The sequence below is a fragment of the Danio rerio genome, chromosome 6 (genome assembly GCF_052040795.2).
Source record: "Danio rerio strain M-AB ecotype USA chromosome 6, GRCz13ab, whole genome shotgun sequence".
NCBI lineage: Eukaryota > Metazoa > Chordata > Actinopteri > Cypriniformes > Danionidae > Danio > Danio rerio.
The window spans coordinates 24,603,020-24,630,608 of NC_141026.1; positions in this window are offsets into that span (position 1 = coordinate 24,603,020).

Genomic DNA, 27,589 nt, shown 5'->3' on the forward strand with positions numbered 1-27,589 from the left:
AGATAAGGCTCCTAATGGGAACAGACACTGCTTCGGCAGTATTGCAATGTAGATAAGGCTCCTGCAGACACTATACTTTGGCAGTGATGCAATATACAGTTAAAGTCAGAATTATTAGCCCCCCTAAATTACTAGACCGCCTGTTTATTTTTTTAACCAATTTCTGTTTAACACATTTCTAAAGATAATAGTTTTAATAACTTGTTTTTAATAACTGATTTATTTTATCTTTTCCATGATGACAGTAAATAATATTTTACTAGATATTTTTCAAGACACTTTTATACAGCTAAAGTGACATTAAAACACTTAACTAGGTTAATTAGGTTAACTAGGCAGGTTAGAGTAATTAGGTAAGTTATTGCATAATGATGGTTTGTTCTGTAGACTATAGAAAAAAAAATAGCTTAAAGGGTCTAATAATTGTGTCCTTAAAATAGTGTTTAAAAAATGAATATCTGATTTTATTCTAGCCGAAATAAAACAAATAAACACTTTCTCCAGAAGAAAAAATATTATCAGACAGACTGTGAAAATGTCCTTGCCCTGTTAAACATAATTTGGGAAATATTTAAAAAAAAAAAAAATCAAAGGAGGGCTAATATTTCTGACTTCAACTGTAGATGTGGCTCCTATAAGAGGGGACTGCTGAGGTGCTGAGGTGTATAGGTAAACGTTAGAATAGACGTCAATTTAAATTTTACCTGAACAGAACACAGACTTCCCCAAGAGAACCATTAAAATTGTCCCATCACCACAGAGCTGTTTATAAATGTCACTTTCATCTAACCTTGAAACACAAACACATACGCACACATCTAACAGAGAAAAACCTTGAAATAAAACAAAGAAGAGATTAAATGAAAGTGTGACTGGTCTAGCCTTGGTGAATGCTGTGTCTGCTATTTTTCAACCCTATCTAATATCCTGAGTTTGCTGTGCTAAGAGCCCTCCCCTAGTCTATTGCTGTATTTCAGGGGCAGATAACAAATTCCAGGTCCATCCTGCCATTAATATCATCATATAAGCACCCCCACATATCGAAACGATTGCTGTGACAAGCCACCAGGTGACAAAGCGAGTCAGAGCAGTGGAACAGATTGCAATGTGGTGGCTGCTTCTCTCGGCATCATTACCCCCACCCTTCTTCAAGCCCTGGGTCCTGCTCTTATAAGCCAAGTCTCAGTTCCCTGCTATTGCTGCTGATATTGCCTTGCCATTACATCAGTCACAGCAGCTGCCCCTTAAGGATCCACAGAGCGACACGTGGGAGGAAAAGCTATTTCACTCCTCATGTCAGAACTGGCTCCTGTTTATAACTACCCATCTGAGCTCAGAGATAGAAACAAAACACACTCAAACCCAAAAGAGCACCATTTACTTGGGTATTTTTGTACTGTACACCCTGTCATCATCGATACATTGGTAACCATTTCATATATGCAGTACTTTTGATTCCATCCAGTTTGTACTATGAATGCCAATACCTCTTTTTTTAGTGCCTCGATAGCTCACATAGCGGGGGAAAAAAAAAAAAGGCATTCATTCATCATAATATTCAGAAAATCAGAAAGGTCAGAAATCTTTGTTATAAATAATTTTTAATAAAAAAATCTATTTATAAAATAAACAAACATTACATCTGTTTGTTTTAAACAAGATTTCAAATATTTACCCTCATTAATTTTACAAACCATATGTTATTTAGTCCTATACTACATGGTTGTTGAATGCTTGATTTTAATTGACTGATGAATAATCTAAGTGCAATTATAATAAGCAGTATAATTAATCTAGTATGAATTATTCCCCAAATGATAATAAATACAATTTATTATTATGAATATGATTTCTAAATTAAATTGTTTTGAATCCTGCATACAACAAAACAAAACATATGGGAATCAGGCATTAGAAGCAATTAAATGCTGTATGTTGTCTGGGTTTAAGGTCAAAATTGTGCATTAATGAATAAATCTGATGAGTCAGTGCTCATGACATTTGAATCTTGCACATGCTGCAAACAATTAGCATATTCTCTCAATTTTCCTTTTGAAACACAAACCCACCAAAGAGTAAAAAAGCTTGCTTTTCCAGATATGCTGCTCGGCACATGCCTGAGAGATTGATGTAGTTGGCAAGAGCGTTGCCATGGTGCTACCTGACGATGAGGAATGAACTGCAAAGTGAACACAGGGGGTGCAGAAAGAGGAGGTGAGTAAAAGAGGAGAGACCACGTATAATTCAGGGAATAGAGAGTATTGTTTTGACGTAGCTGCAAACTCCATCTGCAGAATTAAATCACAGGGCTTTCTCACAGACATCACACTGAATTATTTATAATCTCTCAACGTCTGCTCAGTCTCTAATAAAGTTACAGCAGCTGCTAATCTGCAATTTGATGAGGTGAGCTTTAAGCAAGGGATTCTGGGCAAAAATTAAATAAATATTGTCTTTTTGGACTTATTTTTTTAATTGATGTTTTTATTAATGCACTAGACACAATTCCTGCAAATGCCTAATCATTACATTATTGACCCTCAGCCATGGAGCTGCAATTTAAGTTTGCACATTAAAATATAAAAAGCAACCAATAGATACACTTAATTAAACACACTTACCACACTAATCACTTAATTTTCCTTGTAAGTGCTATACTGAATTATTATTTCATTTTCCTATTTTAAAAGATTTAGTACAGTAATTTTGGCAAACACCATCAGTGCTTTTTCTTCCATCTGGATTTATTAGCAAATGTAAATGTTTAATCTGTGTCCTATGTTTTAAAAATAGTTAAGGTAAATTTAAGTTTATTTGTATGGCACTTTTTTGCAATAATTATTGTTCCAAAACAACTTTACAAAGGCTACATGTAAATACAATACAATTAAAATCAACCGTCTAACTATGAAAAACTTTGCAACAAACATGACAACACTTTTTTAAACAACATAGTTATGTTACGATATCTAACAATTATTATTTTTTTTATCATTTTGAATTAAACCGACTAGAATGTAAAATAGCAACAACAACAAAGATGACAACAACCACACAATTATATTTTGCAAATATTTCAAGCAGGAATTATTTGAATATATTTATTACTAAAATAGAGGAGAAATTTCTAGAAATACCACTAGAAAGTGACACAATTAGTTCTGGAGTGGCATGTTTCAAGCTTATTAATAGTCCCAGTGGCTTAAATAGTTATTAAAGCCCTGTCCCTTATTATGACTGCTAGTTAAACAGAGATAGAGTGAATGTTTTTTTTTTCTGTATGGAGAGGCTGTGTACTGTAGCTTCAGTTTAATTAATCAAAACAGAACATCAATTGCAGAGATTCTCTAGGCACCCAGAAATAGCAGTCACTTGTCACTTGCAGCCTTGTCTTTATAAAGGGAGGAAAGTAGTCACCCGTTGATTTATGTTCTTAGGATGTTTCAATTTAATAATAAAGAAAAAGAAGAAAAAAGTACTGTATTCTGAGCTCACAAAAGCTTTTGCAAAGATCCTCTTTGATGCATTCATCTAACTAAATGTGAAGTAAAGTGTCCTTTTGACTATATGAGCAGCTCAGACATCCAGAGCTTTGTATGCTTTGTCTGGAATGACAGGACAAAACAGCAGGGTCTCTCTAAATAATAGCTGAATCTCAACAACTTTGACAGAGATATATCAATATGTGGACTCATTAGATGCTCAGCCATCTGACATATGGAAGTGCTGAGGCTGAATATGATTCTGAAGAACATGGAATGGAATGATGTGTAGCTTTACAGATCAATACCATGCTAAATCCACTCTCTTCCTCGCAGAAATGAATACTGTTTGAGTCACAGTGGATTCTCAGAAGAGAAAACCCCTCATAACTGTTATGAAGGCTGTCATCAATCAGAGTGTATTGACTGTTCGTGTAATAACTCCAGTTCCCCTTGTTTTTACAGTGGTGGTCCCAGTCACTGTGATTCTGCTCTTCTCTAATGGTTTAGGCCTCGAGCCACAGCTGATTCACCACTTACAGGTGTCAGACTCAATCTTCAAGGCTACCTTGATGCATGAAAGTGATATACAGTATAAACTGACAAAAGGTAAAATAATAGAAATAGCTTTCTGGACTCTTCTGTCAAAAAGACAGTCTAAGAATGTGGTCTGTAAAAGTGAAATATTTTGTGTTAAAATTGAATGATCGATCGAACAAACAAACAAACAAACAAACAAACAAAAAACAAACAAACAAACAGATGGTCATATTTATTTCAAATACAAAGACAAAAGAACAAATACATGAAAAAAACTTTTTAAATGAGGGTTAATTTTTATGAAGAAAATAAAACTTCCACCAACAATCAGATTTTTTAGTTTTGTTCATTCCTTATAGTTAGATGTTATTTTCACCAGAGGTTAATTTACCTAAATTTTAAACAAATAACAAGAATACCAGATGACATTCCTTTGATGACATCTTACATGACTGCCTGCTTTTGAATGTTGTCATTTTGTCCTGTTTCTTTGTCAAAATCTGCATCCTTGGAGGATCTATCAAGAGCAGGATACGAATATAACAATTTGGACTGCAATCCTTGGGTTTTGCACATACAGCAATGTTTAAATTTCTTTCGATCATGTTAGGTCATTATGCAGTAAGTTGGCAAAGTGATATTGCCATCTTGACAGATAGGAACTTTAAACCAGTTCACCAGTTCCTCCAGGTTATTTTTTCTATCTATTCCATAAGACACAGTAATATTTAATAATGTAACGTCACCAAATCAGTTCCAGCCAGCACCAAGAACAAAAAAAAAGTCAAAAACAAATGCATTGACACATGTTGGCTTTAAATAACTAAATGGACAAAACTATATAAGAAAAAAATTCTATACTCAACCAAGAAACTGTGCACCTACATTAAAATCATCATTTAGAATAATAACAAACGTGACCTACAAATGCAGAAAAACAGCAGAATGTTACCTCAACCAACTTCCTTTATAATTGGGCTCTATGAGTTCAGGACATCATCTTTGGAAAGGATGTTGAAAAGAGATTTTCTAAGATCTTAAAACACTGTTTTGATTTACTATGTATTTTGGGATAAGACAAGCTCCACAAAATGGAATGGTGGGAGGTAATGGGCATACATCTAAATAAGCAACAACCCAATTATATTACTTCATTTTGAGAGGCAGGGACGATCAATCCCTCCTCCAACAGGAAGAAATAAAAACATTAAAAGAGTTATAGTTTCTACCTGATAAAGAAAGAGACAACAGCACAGCCTAAATTTACTTTTGCAAGTAAATCCGCCCCACAAAATTATTTGATCACACATTACTTTTGCCTTGGATTCATGCTATGTACAGCAGTGCCTGACTTTCAAGGCTTCTTCAAGTGCACTCTCCAGTCAATGAGAATCGATCATCATTTTCAGGGCACTGAATGGCTGAAGGACAATTGACATTTATTCCACTGCAAGCCATGTGATACCCCAATAGTCCAGATTTGTCACATAATAAACTCCAAAATTAGTATAATTTATTTCATCAATCTTTCATTGATTTATTTATTGAAGTGACCAAAATCTCAATATTAATATTAATACTAAAATGAATGTAAACATTTTACATAAGCCAAATGATTGAACACTACAACTCTATTCTCCGCTTGATAGATTGACTGTGTCCCATAAAAAGTGACTTTTTACCATTTCCCTGTTTATATATGTAAAGCAATCAAAAAGTGCAGTAGAAACATTGGTAGCTTGACTTGACAACAGGTAATGATTTGCAACAAATCAACAGACTGAAAAAAAAATCATCACATTGGAATTATAAGATTCTATCTGTGTTATGAATGATTTTGAGATATTGAGCTTTAAAGTTCTTGCATTCCATAGCAAACATTATGTGTGAAACCTTTGTTTTTTAAATACAAAGTCTTAAAATGTAAACAACTTATAAAAACATCCCATAATGTAAATAAGTTGTTAGATAGAAAAAAAAAATGTTAGATAGAACCTTATAATTCTAAGGTGACGAAATACTAGAGACATAAAATAATGAAAGACAAAAAAGTGTATTTTGCTTCTGAATAAAACAAGAGGGTCTGATTTACTATTATACAGTACAGAATTTCACAAAATTTGCATGGTTTATGAGCAACACTCTCCAAATGCTTTACTATTTAAATGAATCAAACAGCAACAAAGAGCAGAGAGAAAAGAAGTACATTAACAGAAGTCTTGCGGCTCTAAATCTATTTCAATTAGATGACATTTTCAATATAGTGCCTGTCATTTTGAGATATTGAAATATCTTTGTTCTCCACAGAAGCTCTGGAAAAAAGCATTCTCCTTTCTTCTTTACATAAACTGTTCTGTTCATATTTGGGGAGATATTTTTTACAACCTTATTTCTACAATTTCTTGATTTTGCAACCCAGCAGAGATTTACAGCAGGCATAGGAAGAGTAATAAAAAAACGTTACGGTTACTAAAGTAACTCTCGGGGGAACGGAAATGCTATGTGGAAAACCTTCCACTATGGGTTTTCGTCAGAAACCAATCATCTGAAAGAGTATAAAATCGGGCCAATGAAATGCCAAATGACTTGGCGGCGTCAGCATGCACAGCTGGTGTCAATGACAATCAGTCAAGTATATAAGATGCGGCTAGTGCAATGCTCGACAACCTTCCACTATAGGGAAATCTATGGAAAACGCCACAACGAAAGCACCTTACCACATCCATGGCGAAGGGTGCGCCACGCAGTAGAGCGAGCGCACCTACAACGCTGCGAGATGCAGTCTTCCAACGTGTCCCCTGGCCCTTACTCACCTTACTTACCTGTTCAGGTTTAGGTATATTTTTTCGGGGAGTCGAAAATAACCCAGTAAAAGGGTTTTTAATACGACAGTATGTTGGGAAAGCGTTCAGTCCCGATAGGGTGGACACTGCGGAGTTTACCTGCTACCCAAGGAGAGGAGACCTGGTGACAGCCTGTGGCCCAGCTCCGGAAACAGGGGAGGGATACATAAGAGGAGGATTAGCGGGAAGACACGAGCCCTTCTTAATACAGGGGGGACAAAACCGTGGTTGAGTGAGCTTATGGGATCGCCCGCAGGGGATCACGCATAGTAAGCACCTATGCCCAGAATGCTGGCTGACCAGCGGGCATGCCAGCAACGTAATGGGCCAACGTCTGACTCCTCCGCTGAGTCAGATGCTGGGGGCCTCGGAGAAATTCTGTAGGGTTCATCGAACGGGGAACTGAACTGACAAAGCTGAAAAGCGCACATACCTCCGTGTTAGGGAGAATGGCACAGCAAGCGTGTTTCAACACCCCAACCGAATTGTTTCCTCAATCACCAAGGGTTACCTAATACCCTTGAGGAAACCGGCTCCACTCGCAGATTGTAAAACCTAGCAAATGTATTAGGTGTTACCCAGCCCGCAGCTCTGCAAATGTCTGTCAGAGAGGCGCCGCGTGCTAACGCCCAAGAGGATGCAATGCTCTGTGTGGAGTAAACGCAAGTTTGCGCATGCCCCCAAGCCACCTGTGGGGCAGTCCCCATGACAGCTGAACAGACTCGGGGTGGATTCGCCATTCTCCCGGGGCAAAGAGCTGCCGTGAGAGCCCATCGGCCGCACGGTTGGGCTTGCCCAGAATGTGAACAGCACGCAGAGACTTCAGCCATGTGTGACTCCGGAGGAGTAGACGGTGAGCGAGCTGAGACATGCGGCGGAAGTGCATATCCCCCATACGGTTGATATACGCTCCCGTCGCCGTGCAGTCCACCCTAACCAGCACGTGTTGCCCCCTCAGCGCCGGTAAAAAGCGGCGCAGAGTGAGAAACACTGCCAACAGCTTTAAGCAGTTGATATGCCAATGCAGCTGGGTTTCCTTCAGCAGGTCCGCAGCAGCATGCCCGCAACACATGGCCCCCAACACGTACTGGAAGCATCTGTCAAAACGACAACATGTCTGGACACCTAATCCAGCGGCACTCGGGTCCCTCCAGGGGGTGGGGGTGCGGCGGCACAGCGGAGTGGTAGTGACTCGTTGTGTGCCCGCTTGCCATGCGCGTCTGGGGACCCAATTGTGAAGCCAGTGTGTGGTGGTCTCATATGGAGCAATGCGAGCGGCGAGGTTGCGGCCACGGATGTCATATGCCCCAGGAGCCTCTGAAAAGAATTATGGGGGACCACATTTTTTCTGTCGAACTCTCTCAGACAGTCCAGCACTGGCTTGGCGCGCTCTCCTGAGAGGCACGCCTAAAATCAGCCAAAAGTCGAGAGAATAGCTTGTTGAAACCCCACGGAGACTGTCTCCTTGTACTGTCATGCTAGATCTTCGAACGCAGACCGCAGAAACTGATGGTTGCGTAGAAGGATGGAGACATGCAGATACGCATCCTTCAGATCTATTGCTGCAAACCAATCCCGAAGACAAACGCATCAGTTGATGCGCTTCTGCGTAAGCATTACAAATCGCAGCCTGTGACGGCAGCGGTTCAAAACTCGCAGATCTTGGACTGGCCGTAACTCATCGCTCTTTTTGGGCATGATGAAGTACGGGCTGTAAAATCCGCTCTCCATCTTGGCTGGAGGGGCCGGCTCGATTGCATCCTTTGCCAGTAGGACAGCAATCTCCACTCGCGAGACAGTATCGGAATGCAGGACTGAGCCTGGTGAAATACACGCCTGTGAACTTGGGAAGCCGTTTCGTGAACTGTATCGCATAGCCGAGTCCGATCGCACGGATAAGCCATTGCGACGGGCTGGCCCGTGCTAACCAGGCAGGCAGAGCCCCTGCAAGTGATCCTGCTCGCGAGATCGCTGACATGCCAGCTCGCCCGGGGATCGCTGGGGTCCCACGGGAGAGCGAGAGACTCACTCTCGTCTTGCAAACTCCGGCGGAGGGGCTGCGAGAGGGAGAAAAAGGAAACTGTTCTCTCGCGCTCTGTGAGCCATTGGCAAAATGCACCAATCCTGCGAGCTGTAAAGCATAGCGTCCCAAACTGGCAGTGTTTGGGCTGTCACATCCAGGAAAGGGGAAAAAAGCTCTTTGAATATTTGATGTCATTTTTTTTTTTACGCTGTTAAATGAAGAGCCCTGAGCTCCAGCGGGGAAAGAGCAAATTCCCTCCTCTCCGGATGGCCCGTCTCAGGAATGCTTCGCAGTCCGTTTACTGAACTTAGCGGCATCCTGAGGCGGGGGGCGCTGGTTGCTTGCGAGATGCTCAGCACAGCCACTTGGCCGGAGGCACAGGCAGGGCGGCAGAGCAAAAAGCTACAGGCGAGTGCCCTCGGCGAAAAGCAGTGGATGTGAATGGCTCGGTGGGAGAGAGCGGTCTTACAATGCCACCGATAGATTATAACCCATCTGCTCCATCACCGGCGTGAACTCCTGGGCGAGTTCTCTGACGGTGTCGCCGAACAGGCCAGCCCGGGATATGGGTAAGTTAAGAAAGCGAACTTTGTCAACATCACGCACATCACCAGATTTAGCCTGAGGTGGCGTTCCTGGCCACTAATGTGGCCATCATCCTTCCCAGGGTGCAGAGCTCATGCCCAGTCCTGGGTCGGAACCATCCTCGCACAGCTGGGCCAGCACCTGCTCTTGGTAATGCTGGTTGGTGACCGTAGCATGGAAGGTGAGGGTGGAGGCGCACGCAGCACACTGCGTAAAACCTACTGTGCGCATCCAGCCTGAAGGCAGCGGATTTACTCCCACTGTAATCCTCAGATCTGAACGTATCAACCATAGTGCGGGGAACAACTGGGGTGGGTCGCTCTTTTGCAAGAGCGAGCCGCGATTTTAACTGTGCAACAGACATGACATCAAAGAGATGGCATGCGCTGCCCATGAGCACCGCATTAACAAGCTGGACCCCCAGACATGACATGAGTGCTCATGCCCATCATCCAGGGATGAGAAACCACCGCATCCAGAAACACACAGTTATAGCGACGTCTTGAAAAAGACACGCTGCAAAACCATGTTCTTTATTTAGGGCAAGTCACCTCTGCTGCTCCCCACCAAGCGGTTAGCACTCGGGCAGGCCTGAGGGTTACAGTGGGGGCTAATCCGTCACCTTAGGGCCAGCCGATCCCTCGCTCCTCATCAGTGCTCTCTGTCTCTGCTTCGAGTGTGAGCACTGGTCCATTCTCCGGGCTAGCCGTGCTCTCATTAGATGACACCGGGGCGTGATGTCCATCAAAGCATCGGAGGGCAGTTTGACATGCTTCAATGAAGATCCGGACCCCCTGCCACCCTTCGGGGTTGTTAGCAAGGTTTTGGACCTGGAGTCATGTTAGCCGTGTTATCCCAGGCTGCTTCGGCCGGGGGACTGGAGATGGCTTGTCCCACACAACCGCGGCCAGACCGCTTAGATGGGTGATATGTGGTTGTAAAGAAGAAGGCGAAGCCTTCCAGACCCCACGTCCCCATCTTTCCCGGTACACAGAGAGCTCACACAGGCATGGAGGGCTCCGCACAGCTACCAATTATGCACTCATGACCACCAAATCAACTGCCTGTGCCCTGGGGAAGACGATGGCCACTTTAGTGGTCCAGGAACGCCACCTCAGGCTGATCTTGGCTGATATGAGAGACGTTGACAAAGCTCGGTTTCTTAACGCTCCCCTATCCCAGGCTGGCCTGATCAGCGACATCGTTGAAGAGTTCACCCAGGAATTCTCCGCGGTGAAAGAGCAGTTCAAGGCGATGGGGGAAGTCATCTACCGGAAAACTGCTCTTTCCACTGCCCCTTCCATTGCAGTCGCTCCTCCCCGAAGGGCATCCACCCGCTGCTTCTATTTCTGCTCCGCTTCCGCTGCCTGCTCCACCGGCCAAGCGGCAGCGCCGAGCCTCAAGCGGGGCTCAAACGCCCCTGCCCCAAGGCGCCGCTAAGTCTGGTAAATGGTCCGCGAAGTGTCCCTGAGATGGGCCATACGTAGAAGAGGGGACCTGCTCTTTCCTCGGTGGGGGGCCGAGGATCATCACATCAGTCCATAACAACGACTTTAAATCCATCACTGCCGGCCTCCGGGTTGGCGGCAACTAAATTTTAATTAAAAGAGCAGTTTCCTCTTTCTCTCTTAGGTTGCACAAACCCAAGCACTGCCAGTCTGGGACGCTCTGCCTTCCAGCTTTCAGCGCCGGGACCCTTCGCCTCAGGTCCTTAGAGTGCAGCAAAAAGACTCCTTTCTCTCACTCCGGGACCCAGGGAGGAAGGTAAGAGAGATTCTCTTATTTTCAGCTCTTCCTCGGGACGCACTGTTTATTTTTTTGCTGATTTTGGCAGCCTCTTTGCAATTCATTGTGTAATTAATGTGTTGCACATTTTTGGTGTATTCCAGTTTGTTTATTTGTTTTGTTTTTTGCGACAAAAAAGCATTAGTGTATACAATTTTAGAAGAGTTGTTCTTTAGTGCCATTCATTAAGCGTTTAATTCTAAATCTAACATATATCTGTCAGGAAATATGGAGCGCAAGCACAAGGGAGAAGTTCAAAGGAATTTATTAAACAGAATGAAATCAACAATTCTGCTCTCCTCGGCAGTAAGTAAACAGTCACTCAAAGATATCATAGAAAACACAGGCAGTCTGTAAACGACCCTTTTCTGGGCGCTGGTGGACTGATCAAACGAAAAAGATCCTCTTGGTTTAACAGTAGTAAAGTAAGGACAGACCTCAGGGAGCCAAGCAGATGAGACCTCACTCGAGCGTGGACTGTGGGCAGAGCAGAGGTGAGCCAGAGCACAGATAATTGGATAACAAGTGAAGAAATAGTTAATACAGGACTAGACGAGACGGAGTACAAAGTGCGGATATTTATTTAACAGAGAACCGGTAGCACACGTAGCACTTGAACACAAAATCAATTAACAAGCACAGAACGAGGGAGAAGGGGAGACTAAATAGCTAAATAATCAGGGAGAACAGGTGAGACCAATGGGGACGGGGAAACAAGAGAATTGATAACAGGTGAAACTGCATAAAAATGACAATACACAAGAGGAAGACAGAGAAGTCACAAAAAACCCCGACAAGATCTCACTAATGGACAATTTCGCTACCAGAGCTTACTCACTTACCCGGGCTAAAACACAAAATAGATCATAATCTCTTTTGATATAATTTCCAGGAATTTAAACAAGTGTGCCAAATTAAAGTGTATTTCACTTCAAGTGAACAAGGTAAGTTTATATGGACATACCCTTGATCCCTGGATCTCGAGTCGACTCCTTATGTCCACTCCAGCACCTATTTGACCGAGAATGCAATGCAACTGACATTACAATGTAAGGATGGCTAAATCTCTCCCTAATATCAGACCCCATGAACTGCTATGGAACTGCTAAGAGAATTGTTGTGCAATAAAACTATTTACTTCTAATCTAAAAAGAATATCAGCTAGGAAACCAGTGTCACGAGACCAGACAGAGAGAATCCAATTGCAAGTATTTAATGAGAAAAAAAAAAAAGAATGCATCAAAGGATACCACTGGATGTTCTGGAGACAAAGAAATGTTTAAAAATTAAACAGAGCTCACTGGCCACAAAGAGGACATCAACTGATGAACAGACTGTGAAGCATTCTAAGGAACAACAGACAGGAACAAGGACAAACAACAGACTGATAACCAGCAGTAACCACAGGCTGAAATCTATAGTCAGTTAAACAGGGATCAGCTGGAGGATGATTAAGTCAGCTAATAAGTCAGCTAATTCAAAAGCACGCCATCAACACAAAAAGGTAAACAAGAACACACCCTCGCACAAGACAACACACAAGGCATGACACATAACATACAGAAAGAACACTGTCTCAATCATGCATCCTGAGCCCTCCTTTCTGCCCTTGACTTTACCTTTTCCACCAGAGCAGATCAAACACATTCCACAAAGAATGTCCAAGTTTTTAATACAATATTAAATGTCTCTGTGTCGTTGGTAAAGTGGTCTCAATTTGACAGTAATATTTCACAATTCCCTTGTATATGTTGATCTGTGTTTCGGCTTTGATAAGATCTTTGCCAGATGCTCCACTCCAGGCAAAATTATTTACATATCAACTCATGACCGGACGAGGATCTTTGTGAAGCTTTTATTGTCTTGAATTTATGATCGTTTGATTTGATTTGAGTATTCAAGGTGCAAAATTGTCTGGGGTGTCCTGTAGCCAGGATACCACATTGCAGTTTGTGGGTCTCTGAGCTCTGCAAAAACACTTATACAGTATGCTGCAACGTACTTCTACACGGAAAGGCATTGATCTCAACTTTTAAATGTATTTTTGGGTTATTGATGTTAATTGTACATTTTTGAATTGGCTTATTTTGATTGAATATTGTAAATTAGCATTGAAAATCTTTTCCTGACAAATAAAATGTTATATTTAATATATTTTATGTTCCACTGAAATCATTTAAATATAGTAGATTGTTTAAGCTGATGTTTCCACAGCCTACGACCTGGATTGCTCATACATTAAGGCTCAGTGGATGGAGCATAAACACTACAAATGAGACCTGTTGATTTCTGACAATCACTGACTTAGTATGATATAATCTAGTGGCTAAATCAAAATGTATTTATGTATGAGCAAGCATGGAGCAAGCAATAGTTTACAGTTATATCCTCTATCTAAGAACAAGAACTGGCAAGGTTATAACCTTGAGCAGATGTAACTAATCAGCATACTGACTCTAAGTGACTTTGGGTAAACGATAAACCATTAAATGAAAAAAATTGATGTTTAAAATACAGTCTAATATCTAATTTCAGTTCTCATTTATGAATGTGATCAGTTCCTTATTATGAACACATTTGACATTAAATGATCACTTGAAATTGGAATCAGATTAAATTCTGAGCTGCAAACAAATTAAAATAAATTCTAATGAATAAAAAAAAAATATTGTCAGTGCTTAAGTGTTTAGGGCAGTGGTCACCAAACTTGTTCCTGGAGGGCCGGTGTCCTGGAGATTTTAGCTCAAACCCTAATCAAACACACCTGAACAAGCTAATCAAGGTCTTACTAGGTATAGTTGAAACACCCAGGCAGGTGTGTTGAGGCAAGTTGGAGTTAAATCCTGCAGGGACACCGGCCCTCCAGGACTGAGATTGGTGACCCCTGGTTTAGGGCATCCCATGTAATCTCATTCAGTTGTTTTGCCAGTAGTGGACACTTATGCAGTGTATTAAATGATGTACATCTGAGTGAACAAGAAGCATGGAAGTTAGCGAATTAAGTAGCCAACTTGCCGACAGGTTTTGAGAAATCACAGACAAATGCCTGAAATCACAGGCAAATCAGTGCTCATTCATTTGAGTGACAATCACACAGTTTTAACTATCAAGGATGCGATCTAAGTTAAATGGGTTTATTTTGCGATCTAGTAGAACTCAAGAAATGAAGGAAAATCTGTGCAAATTTGGCAGCAGCACCCGTGTCTGTCTGACATGTAATCTGAGCAATACCACAACCGGCTCGATAAAGAAAAAAGTGAAAGAGAGAAAATGGGAATTACCTTCAAAGGCCAGGTGAGTAAAATAAGTACATTTTCTAGCCCACTAAATGCTTCTTTATAGTTAATAACAAAACATATACTACATGACCATGTTAATTCTTGCGTGTATTTGGTTGTGAGACATAATTTGTGTACCAAGACAAAGTTGTCAGCGATTCTCCTATTGTAATGTCATGCAGTGTGAAACCTTCTGTCGACAATAGATCCTGCACTGTAAACACAGCACTGACGGAATGCTGCCTGAGATAAACATGCAGTGTGAAAACATCTTTGACACGACTTCTTGGTGCAGTCTGAACTCGACATAATTGTTCCTGAATTTACTGAACAAACACAGGTGGCTGAGAAAAATGGCCATTTTAGAAAAAAAAATTACAAATGGCACTTTGAGGATTTTAATTATGAACTTTTTATATTTTACTTTTTCATAAAAATGGGACTGGTATGATTATGATTGGTATGAAAAGTCTGATTATCATTATATGATGATTTGTGTGTATGCATATGCTACTATTATGGGCAAACATAAGCAGTAGCTCCTGTAAAACAGTTGTTGTTTACTTTTGTTCAGAGAGTGAGAAAAATCACTGTATTTCTTCTAACCCAAACTTGTTATAATACAACATTTCCCTTAAAACTTCATAATGTTAAAAATGTAAAAAGACGTTTATTTCTGCATTAAAAGCCTTTAAAAAAAATAACTAATTACTAATTATTTAATTAATAAATAACTCAAATTTTATAACTTCATCTTTTGGGAGCTGATAGGATCATATGAATACAAATGATAAAGAAGATTTTAATGTCAATTTGCACTCAGTTGAAGAGAATTACTATCCACAAAGCACCTATAGTGCAGAATTTTTACAGATGCTCGATGATGATGAGAACAAGGAGCTAATTTTTTTAAAATGCAATTACATCTTATTCAAACCACATTTGCAGAAGTATTTGCATAAATGAGCATAACATAATAATTATGTGCACGTGTGTCTGTGTTTATCTGTGTGTTTTATCTTTCCTTTTAATTATTCTTGTTGTTTATTCTTGTATTGCTTTGACAACATTGTGCTTTATTTCACACACCCATGCCACTAAAGCTCTTTTTCAACGGAATAGAGTGAGATGGCACTCTATTTTTTCCATGCTGTTCATCTGCACTGTTCTTCAGACAACAGCCATTGTGCCACAGATACACTGCAGCCATCAGCTTTGTTCAAGTCAGAGAGAGAGAGAGAGAGAGAGAGAGAGAGAGATGGGAGAGCTTGGGAGTCAGAGGACATTCTGCTCAAGCCATGAATTTCCATTAATCTTAACTCCTCTATTCCTTCACTCACTATCACCACATACAGGGCCCTCCAGAGAAAGTGGGACCTGTTAAAAATAATAAGCCACTACAGAGATGTGAAGCGCTGATTAAATTAAACTCTCGTTAATCAGTATTCTGACGCAGACTCATCTCCCCCCTCTCTCTCTCTGTACCTCAGGGCAGACTTATGTTAATATATGTGCCATAAGCTAATATCTATACAGATTTAAACCAGATTTAAGTCCAATTTAATCACTTAAAAGGATTCTGACCCCAAAATCTCCCATGGTTCTATCAAACAGCAAAAAAAAAAATTTGGATATGTAAATTTTTGCTAAATAAGCAAGCAAATTTTTTGATAAAAGCAGAAAAACAACTCAGTAGAGAAGGTCAATTTGTGTGTATAACCTGAAGAAAAATAATCGCTTTGAACAATGGGATCTTGTCTTTAACGTGTCTATGTTTGTCTTATAAGTCTAAGGACATGGCTTAGGCCCAATCCCAATTCTACCCCTTAGCTCTTACCCTTACCCCTACCCCTCGTTTGCCAAGCCTCAGTCTTCCTCGTGGCCAGATTCAGGGTATCAGGGTATTGCACCCTCTTGAAGGCAGTTCTTCTAGCCTCTTCGGAGTAGTTTTATTTTCATCATTTTTAAAAACTTTATTTCCTAACGTCTCAGTTTTTGAGTTTTTTGTGAACTTTGGGCCTCTATGCCAGCTCCGTTACGGAGGAATTTTCAGTTTCCTTTTTGAAGATTTTTTTTGTTCGCAAATTTTTCTCTTTTTGCCCCAGAGTTTGTTTTGGGCTTATTAAATAAACTTTGTTGAGACCTGCACCTGTGTCTTACCAATCTCTTCTCTCACCCAGATCTTGACTTTACGATCTGACCAGGATGGACACAGCAAGTCAAGATTCGGTCGGCTTTGACTCAACAAGGAGCTCTATCGGGTCAGCACAAGTCAAGACTCACCAGCACCTCCAGAGAAGTGGAGTATCTAACCAATCAGGTGGCTGATCTCATAGCGCGTCTACAAGAGCTTCAGTTCGAGACCCAGGCCCCTGAACTGCGCTGCAACAATCCCCCCACCTGTGATAGAGATCTCACTTCATTCCGGGCATTCCTGTCCCAGTGCCTGGCTGTCTTCACCCTCCAGCCACACACTTATGCCTCGGAGGAGACAAAAGTGGCCTTTGTACTTACCCTTCTCACGAGCAGAGCTCGTGACTGGGTATTGTCCATCTGGGAGGCCAGAGCACCATGTGTTTCCTCTTTTAGTAGTCTCCGTCATTAAATGATCAGACTCTTTGACCGATCTACCAGGGGTCAGGAGGCGGCAGACCAACTAGTGCGTCTTCGTCAGGGAGGTCAGTCTGTCACGCAGTACGCCATTAAATTTAAGATGCCGGCGGCCTCATGTGATTGGAACGAGGGAGCCTGTCATGCCATGTTCTGGGCTGGACTGGATGAAGACATCCAGGATAAACTGGCGATCCACGACCTACCACAAGACTTTGACACCGTCACAAACCTGGCGCTTCGCATAGAGGGCCGTCTTCGCCGTCAAGACCATCGAAGACTTCTTTGCTCTTCAGCCAGAAGGGAGGACCCTTGTTCCCTTTCTACCATGGTACCTCCATCGGATCCTGAACCCAACCCTGATGTCCAAAGTGGGATGTCTCCATCTCACAACCCAGGAGAAACAGCAGTGACTGACTCAGGGTCTGTGCCTATACTGTGGCAAGCCGGGACATTTTGCAGCGAAATGCCCAGTAAAACCCAAAGCTCACCAGTGAGATGAGGGATCCTGGTGGGCGCTATTCCTTTCTCTTCCCCCTCATCCCGCACTATCCTCCCTGTAGTGATTCAGTATAACGGCATTTCCAGTTCCTGTTCTGCTCTCATTGACTCTGGGGCAGAGGGAAATTTCATGGACCGCTCTGTGGCTGCTCAGTGCGGAATCCCGACTATCCCTCTCGCTGAACCTGTTTCTGCCCATTCCCTTGATGGTACTTTTATTGCCACCGTCTCTCACACTACCCTAGTGTAAGTCTTATTGTATCCGGCAATCAGCGTGAGGTCACCACGCTGTATCTTTAAGACTCACCCAATGCACCTATAATTTTAGGGCATTCTTGGTTGGTAAAGCATGGCCCTCACGTGGATTGGTCTGGAGATTCTCGTCTTGGAGTCAATCATATCTTAAGTCTTGTCTTATATTCCGGCCCCGTTTCCTGTTTCTGTGTTACAGGTGGAGTTAGTGGATCTGACCAGGGTTCCGGCGGAGTACCATGACCTGCACCTGGTCTTTTAGCAAGTCCCAGGCCACCTCCTTGCCTGCGCATCGACCTTATGACTGTGCCATTGAGCTCCTCCCAGGCACTTCTCCACCTAAGGGACATTTTAATTCCCTGTCCCGTTCTGAAAGAGAGGCCATGGACAAGTATATTATTGAATCCCTTAAAGCCAGCCTCATCTGCTCCTCCTCATCCCCTGTGGGAGCTAGGTTCTTCTTTGTCAAGAAGAAGGACGGCTCCCTCCGTCCCTGTAATGATTATTGAGGGGTGAATGACATCACCATTAAGAACAGGTACTCCTTACCTCTTATGTCCTCAGTCTTTGAATTCTTGCAGGGAGCCCAAGTTTTCACCAAGTTGGACCTCCGTAATGCTTATAATCTGGTTCGCATTCAGGAGGGGGATGAATGCAAGACAGCCTTCAACACACCCACGGGACACTTTGAATATACTTCCTTTTGGTCTGACCAATGCCCCGGCTGTCTTCCAGGCCCTGGTCAATGACGTGTTGAAAAATATGGTAAACCAGTTTGTCTTCGTGTACCTGGATGATATCCTAATATTCTCTCCCTCTCTGCAGGCACACACTCAGCATGTTCGCCAGGTGCTGCAATGACTCTTAGAGAACCAACTGTTCTTTAAGGCGGAGAAGTGCGTCTTCCACACCCAGTCAGTTTCGTTCGTTGGGTTTTTGATTTTGGCGGTTGAGATCAGTGCCGATTCTTCGAAGGTAAGGGCTGTTGCAGAATGGACAACTCCATACTCTTGCAAGGCACTGCAGCGGTTCCTGGGATTTGCCAACTTTTATCGGCGTTTCATCAGGAACTTTGTCCAGATTGCTGCACCCCTAACATCGCTCACCTCCTCCAAGGTACTGTTTAGGTGGGGGGATAAGGCTCAGGAGGCCTTTGATAAACTCAAGTCCCATTTTATCTCTGCTCCTGTCTTATCTATTCCAGATCCTAAACAGCAGTTCATAGACGAGGTTGATGCTTCTGAGGTCGGAGTAGGCGCAGTCCTATCACAACGATCTATTCAGGATGGGAAAGTACACCCCTGTGCTTTCTTCTCCCACCGTTTGACCTCCACGGAACGAAACTATGACATAGGCAATCGGGAGTTGTTGGCAGTCAGGCTCGCTTTGGGTGAGTGGCGCCACTGGCTGGATGGCGCAGAGCAGCCTTTTGTGTTCTGGAAAGACTACAGGAACCTAGAATACATAAATGGTTCCAAGCCAAAGGGCTTAATGCAAGACAAGCCCGCTGGTCTCTCTTCTTCAGCCGGTTTAATTTCACACTCTCATACAGGCCTGGGTCCAAGAACGTTAAACCCGACTCTCTCTCTTGCCTGTTTAAGGCCCCAGAGAGGGTGATTTCAAAGGACACCATCCTGCCCAGGAGTGTGGTGGTGACCTCCCTCTCTGGGGAAATTGAAAGTCTGGTCCTGAAGGCCTTATGATAGTGCCAACCCCCTCAGAGAGTTCCAGCAGGCAAATTATTTGTTCCTTCTGCTCTGCGTTCACAGGTCATCCAGTGGGGTCACTCATCCAAGTTAGTCTGTCATCCAGGGGTTCGGAGATCGCTGCCAGCCATCCGGCAGCAGTTTTGGTGGCCATCCATGGCCAGGAATGTCAGGCAGTTCGTGGTTGCCTGCTCAGTTTGCGCCCAGAACAAGACTTCTAACTCTCTTCCCACTGGTCTGCTCTGCCCCCTTCCCATCCCTACCCACCCCTGGTCACACCTTGCCCTTTATTTTGTAACTGGGTTACCAGTATTGAAGGAGAACACTGTCATCGCTACAGTGGTGGTTTGGTTTTCCAAGGCGGCCCACTTCATTCCTCTTCCCAAAATGCCTTTAGCCAAGGAGATTGCTCAGGCGGTGGTGGACCACGTTTTCCGGATTCATGGTCTTCCGGTCAACCTGGTTTCTGAATGGGGTTCCCAGTTTGTCTCCCGGTTCTGGAAGGAATTCTGTCAACAGATCGGGGCCTTTAAGAGTCTGTCATCGGGATTTTATCCTCAGACCAATGGGCAGTCTTTGCAGGCAAACCAGGATTTGGAATGCACTCCCCGCTGCCTGGCATGCCAGAATCTGAGCTTCATGTGTCAAAAACTGTCCTGGATAGAGTATGCTCATAATACTCTACCAGTCTCCTCCACAGGCATGTCACCATTTCAGTGCTCTGTTGGTTATCAACCACCTCTTTTTCCCGCACTGGAACCCGATGCTGCAGTCCCGTCTGCCTTGGCTTTTGTCCAAAGGTGTCGACGCACCTGGAGTAGAGCCAAGGAAGCTTTGGCCCAGGCTAGTAGGCAGACCAAAGCAGCAGCTGACTGTCATCGGCCTCCCGCCCCTCGCTATGTTAGTGGTCAAAGGGTATGGCTGTCTACCAAGGACCTGCCTCTCAGGGTAGCGTCACGTAAATTGGCTCCCAGGTTTATTGGCCCATGGCGGATCACCAAGGTGTTGAGTCCCGTGGCAGTTCGGCTCAAGCTCCCTCCTACGCTTGGTCAGGTACATCCAGTCTTTCATGTTTCTAGGGTTAAACCTGTTTTGTACTCCCCTTGTTTCCAGACCCTTCCCCCCCTCCCTCCGTCTAGTGGATGGTTCCCCAGCTTATACTGTCAGGAACTTATTGGACGTCAGACGTAGGGGTTGTTGTTTCCAATACCTAGTGGACTGGGAGGGCTTTGGCCCGGAGGAGAGGAGCTGGATCCCGGCCCGAGATATCTTGGACCGGGGGTTGGTTGAGGAATTTCGTCGAAGACAAAGTGAGGGGGGATGTCTAGTGCTGTTCCTTTTTAGTTCTGTGAGTTTTCTCGTGTCTGATGTCATTCTGTTGATTTTTCAAGTTGTTTTTCTCCGTCTGCCTTCAACCCTTTTCCTGTCTATTTTTGTATTGCTGCCCACCTGACTCACTGTCTCTATGCAGCCGGCCCTCATCTCCCTCTTACCGGCCTCCAAGAATCAGTCTTCCTCGTGGGTGCTCTATTTCAGGGGCGGCCGTATTTATTGCCCCCTGTCGGGTATCAGGGTAGTGCACCTTCTTGAAGACAGTTCTTCTAAGCCTCTTCGGAGTAGCTTTATTTTCAGCATTTTTGAAGACTTTATTTCCTTTTTTGTTAACTTTGGGCCTCTATGCCAGCTCCGTTACGGAGGAATTTTCAGTTTCCTTTTTGAAGATTTTTTGTTGGCTAATTTTTTCTCTTTTTGCCCCAGAGTTTGTTTTGCGCTTATTAAATAAACTTTGTTGAGACCTGCACCTGTGTCTGACCAATCTCCTCTCTCACCCAGATCTTGACAGTAAAGGGCTAGGGGTGTCCCAATTCTTTTTAGCTTGAAGGTGTAGGGCTAAGGGGAAGGGCTAGATACCTCTCGAAAGGGAGATTTACGAACCAGCCACAATGGCAGCAAAGCTGCACCCAGATGTCAGGAAATGCACAAATTACAATTTTTTTTAATCATTATTATGAATTCTGACAACAAACAAGCATATGTCTTAATACATTTATGACCATGTTTGTATTTTACTGTCATGTTAAAAAAACATGACAGTATCTGACATATCATGACAGTATTATTTTGTCAGTATCAAAATCTAAAATAAAAGCCACCTAATCTGTAATTCCTAATAATAACTAAACATACTTTCATATCTGACACTTGAATCCCCCATCAGAAATGTTTTAATATTTAACAATTTGACTGTTTTCTTACATTTAATAAATGCTGCCTTTATGATCAGAAAAATTTCCTTTAAAAAAAAAAAAAACATGATAAAACTGACCTTAAACATTTGACCAGTAGTGTATGTGTTATTTTTTATGCAAAGTAATTTGTGCAGTGAAGAAACTATTAACATTTTCGTTTATGGCCCAGTGGTTAAAAGCGTACTCACACTATACACAGTTAGCTTGAACCGGGTCAAAGCACGCTTGTCCCCCCTCCCGTCAGTACAGACCAGCCACTTTCGACACTCCTAAACAATCATAAAGTCCTTGTGCTGCAGGAATTATGAGATTTGCATCTGTAATAAAATACAACAGTTTGCGTTCATTGAACAGTAAGAATGATTAATTAATCCATGTAAATAACGGTCTCCAGCATCGTCTAGTTATTACGGAGCCGTTTTGACAGGAGCAGTGATGTTCATGACGCGTTCAAGCATTTATATCTCAAAATTAACTTTATTTTTCTTACAAATGCTACAAACAAACACGGTCTGACACGACAAAAACTGTTTCGTTGCTACTCCTGTCAGCTGATCACCCATCTCCTGTGAGCCCTTACGTAAGCAGGTGAGCTGACGTGACATGTAGGTGGAGTTTATCTATATCAATAAACCACTCGATCAGTGACACAGAATAATACTTTATAATATTATTAATCTTAATCAATCATGCAACAAATAAACAAATAAAATCTAAATATATATAAATATGACAAATGGCTCCAACACAGCTCATTAAAAGTCACGTCTTTCAGTTTCAGCTGTGTTTTGCACTCACACACAAACAAGGCTCTAAGACACAGCACACCAACCCAGGACACCCAGGTTCAGATCCCGCCCCAGCAAAGTTTTTTGCTGTTTGTTCATTTTTCCCTTTTCTTCATTGTTTTTACAAACACAAGATTTTAATGGAACTGTACCTTGCCATCGTTACAATGAACATTTTAAATGCAAGGTATATCTGTTAATGTTTATTTTCTTACAGACTGGTTCAGAATGTAACTGTTTCTGGTGTAACCTCACACACTAGAGACTGTATGGAAGTATATTTGTATTTCTTGTGTGGTTGTTTGAGTAAGTGGTATTTTATGTGTCAAGCTGGAATTGCAGACTGTTTATTGTATCTGTTAATTCCTCACTGGACAGAGCTGGAGACTCAGAACCAGAGGTTTTCCTTAACAAACTGAAGACGTACTGTAGGAGTGTCAGATAAAAGATTAATGTATTCCTTTCTGACAATGAGAATATTCTAAATGGGTACTTCTGTATTAAAGGGATAGGTCACAGAATAATGCCAGTAACCAAACAGACCATAACCATATCTCCATATTTATTATTTCTTTCTCATTCATTCATTCATTCATTCATTCATTTTTACTGTCCCTAGTATTATTGAGCTGAAAAAAGCAGTTGACTGATGTTTAGACTTACATTTTTCACAAGTAGATTGTCATAACATAAATGGGCTTAAACCTGTCTTAGTCTGCAAATAATGTAAATTCTTTTATCCCTTTCTCTCACTTAATCCTATCCCCCCCCCCCCCCCCGCCCCCACCCCCCTCTAACGGTGCAAGATTGATGAGTTCCTTTAGATATCTCACCCTGTATTTCAAATGTCACTATATCACGAAATTCAGGGTGAGTGAGAGAGAGGGCAATGAAAAAAAAATATAGTGGAGGTGAGAAAAAAAGGGATAGCCAGGCAAATGAAAAAAAAAAAAATAGAGACTCGTCCATGTGTGAAAGACATAATAGAAAATGTGAGAAAGATGTGAGAAATGGTGCTTCTGAACAGGCTGCAAAAGTCCCTGTGCCATCAAACTGTACAGGCAGAATTTCAATCTGTTTCTTGTCTTTTCACTACGTCTTTTTTCTAATGTATGACCTGTATGAAAGTGCAATATAGATTTAATGATTGGCATCATATGTTTAATCTTTTATGTGTTCCCCTTGTTTTCCACCACTCATCAGTTCATAACAGATATTCCTTTTTTACTTCATTATTCCCTTATGAACAGTACTTAAACCCCTAGTTCTTAGCCCATCTCAGTTTTTAATTTTATGCCTGTTGATTTATTGCACTAAGTTGTCTGGTTCTTAAATTTAGAATACCTGCTATGCCCTGTCTTTGTTGTCCCCAGGATGCATCTGTGAAATTTCAGTTCTAAATAGCTTGCAAATATATTATGTTTAACAAGTATTATATAATGTTAAACATGTAACATATTTAGATAAAATAGTTGTTTTTGTGCATGTGCCTTTAAAGGCATATAAGCTGGTTTTTCCTGTCTCCTGTTCTCATCAGAGTGGTCAGTATAAGCAAACTGACAACAAAAACAGCTGTGTTCAGCACTACATGAACTGTCATCAAACTGATAAAGTAGGGACTCAGTCAGAAGTACATATGTCGACAATGAACCAGAAAGTTTTCAAATGGTTATTTGATAAATATATCTAGTTGTTGTAGAGGTTTGTTTAATCTTTTGCAATGATAATTGAGCTATTCACAAAAAAACAAACTTATGTCAGAACTATGGACCCTTTTTACAAGCCTGTTATGACACGTTTAACTGTCATCAGCATCTTAAATCCTTGAAAGTTTTTAATATTTAGATTTTGTTTAAAGGGTATGAGCATTTAGATGTATTTCTGTATGTAGTATATCATCTTTGCTTCAAATTATTAAATACGAGTTACAGATTGTGCAAGGCATTTCTAATGCAGTGTCTATGGGACAGGACAATAAATTTGGAGATTCTCTCCTCTGGCTGCCGTTCTCAGTCTCACACAATTGTTTTTTTTTTTTTTTTTCTAAAAGTCTTTATAAAATCATCATGGAGTTTTTCTTTTATGTTTTGAACAAATAAGATTGTAAAAAAGTTATTTGTTGTGTTCTCACATTCACTACGCTTGAAGTTTTCCCAACTATCTACTAAGAAATGCGGAAATGTGAAAAGGTCCTATATTTACTTTAGGCAACAAATAAATATCACACACATTAACATGCAGAAACATATTAACTACTGTACAAAATAAATATGATTTAACATCAAACAAATACCATTCGGTGTGTGATTGAAGCAATAAGCATTGAAGTATTGATACAGTAACTGTGAGGCTACCAACATTATGCAGCTGTGCTGACTCATGTAGTTATGAATTACACTACAACTTGTACTATGAATTAAGGGTCCCAAAGCTGTATGTCTGGGGATTGTCTTTTTATAAACAATGTTCCTCGTAAGATCCATAATTATAATAACTTTTAACATTCATGTAGTGTCTTTTTTCTGTTATATTAACAGAAACTTAAAAGAGACCACAATAATGTGCTTCTAATAACAAACATGAACAAGTTGTATGTCAACAATACTGTTCACTTCACAGTCAATAATTCTTTAAATAGCAAACAAAATGTAGTTTTGCTCTATTTTCCTCACAGAAAACACACAGTGTATTATAAGATCATGTCACTGAAGTGCTCATAATGAATTTTAAGGTACAGAACTGTTCTTTGTGACTATTTACATATTCATTGGGGACCTGAATAACACGTCTAAATATAATTATTAAAGCCAATTCTCAAAAATGAACCTTTACAGAGACTTCTTTATACAATACACATACTTCTGGAGGTGTAGCTGAATCATGACTACTGTTAAATCATCGAGGAGCAACATTTTGTTTTTTATCTTTGATAAATTATGACATTCATTGATAAATCATTAATTTTCCTTTGGCTTAGTCCCTTTATTCATCAGGGGTCACCACAGCGGAATGAACCACCAACTTATCCAGTATATGTTTTACACAGCGGATGCCCTTCAGTCTGACACACACACACACACTCATACACTACAGTCCTTTTAGTTTATTAAATTCCCCTGTACTACATGTGTGGAATGTGGAGGAAACTGGAGCACCTGTTAAAAAACCCATGCGAACAAGGGTAGAACGTTCTAAGTCCACACAGAAATGCCAACTGTTAACCAGCGATAGAATGCGCACTTCAGAATCTTGCCGGAAGTAGTAGGTCATCCGGGTATTTCTCACATACTGATTTTCGAATTCTTTGAATTCTGACGTACTACTCAGCTCACATACTGATTTTAGCGTACTGTATGGTATGGAAGTATGCGGTTTTTGATGCAGCCCAAGTTCTCCCCTCTCACAATCACCAATATTACTCTCACCTGAATAATGATTAGTCCCTTACCCGCACATCATCAACGCTCATCACTCCTGCCCCATTAAAGCACAACTTACTCTGCAATCAGTATCTGGCCTTGTTGCATTCATGAAGGACTGCACTAGCCAAATGGTCAGTGATGATAACATTCTTCTTGTTACGTACCTCTCCAGTGTCTGTGTCTCTCTCCTAGTGTTGGTCTCTCCTGGTTCCCCATCTGGTCTCTTTCTGGTTCCCCGTCAGCATCCTAGAGCAATCCATGTATCTATAATTTCCTGCATAACTGTCTCATGATTCGGTTTATCTGTCATCCTCTTATAAATAAGCTGTGTATTTGCCAACCTACCTGGCTCCCCTTCCTTCTGTGATACCCATGTATCCTTTTAGAAGTCCTAAGTGCTGGAGGGCCAGTATCATGCAGAGGAAATTTTAAGTATACCAAGACATTGATTGGCAACAATTGGCTTGTTCAGGTGTGTTTGTTTAAATCAAGCTGTAAATGCTAGCTTATACTGACTAGCATGATCGGTGCTGGAATGATTAGATTTAATTTATTATTATTTTTTTATTAATTATAATTTTTTTTTATCAATGACAAGCTGAATCTAATTAAAATAATTTTAAAGCGTTTTCTAACTTACCTTTCAGATTTCATTTCTTAATCTAAAATTTGATTTAAGATACTGTTGCCATAATGATAATGTTCATATATTTTTTTTTTCTTGAAGAAATGTGATAATATGAATTTAATTGAAAGAGACATAATGTCAATAAATGGAATGCTGAATAAATATATTTGTTTTTGGCAGCGATCTGATCTCAGACCAATGCTCTTTAAACTACTGTACATAAGCATGTAAAGATGCAGACACAGTAAACACAGTTTTGTATGGAAGCTAATGGGATAAGTGGGGGTCTTTCCAAATGTGGTAAGTGAAGTGTGAACTTTATATGATATGCAAATAAAACAGTAGGTCTCACTTATGTTGGATCTGTTCACTTTACTGCTTCGGCGACCAAACAAGTGTGGTGCCTTGAAACATTTACACCCATGATCATTATAAGCTGCACAGTAACACAAAGACATATGTATGTCATTCTTCTCTAGTGTGTATGTTAGCAATAAAAAATAGACATGCACAAAATCTTCAACTCATACATAACAAGTGGCCACAAGGGGGCCATGTGGTTAATGAGGTGTACTGCTGAGACTTCTGACTGCAAATTACTCTGTCATTCTAATTTTGTTAAAATAATATGCTGAATATACAGTATAACAATATGCTGTATCACACTCTTTAATCAGGTGTGTTAAAAAAAAACACAACCTGTGTTATTTTTAACACGCCTATTTAAAGACAACACATTTTGTGTTATGTTTTAACTAAACATGTGACTTTTCCTAACACAATGTTTATATACCATTATGTCATAAATCACACAATTTGTGGTGTAAATGTGCTTATTTTTAACACCCACAATCTTTTTTTAACATATAATTATTAAAACATTACTTCAACATTTAC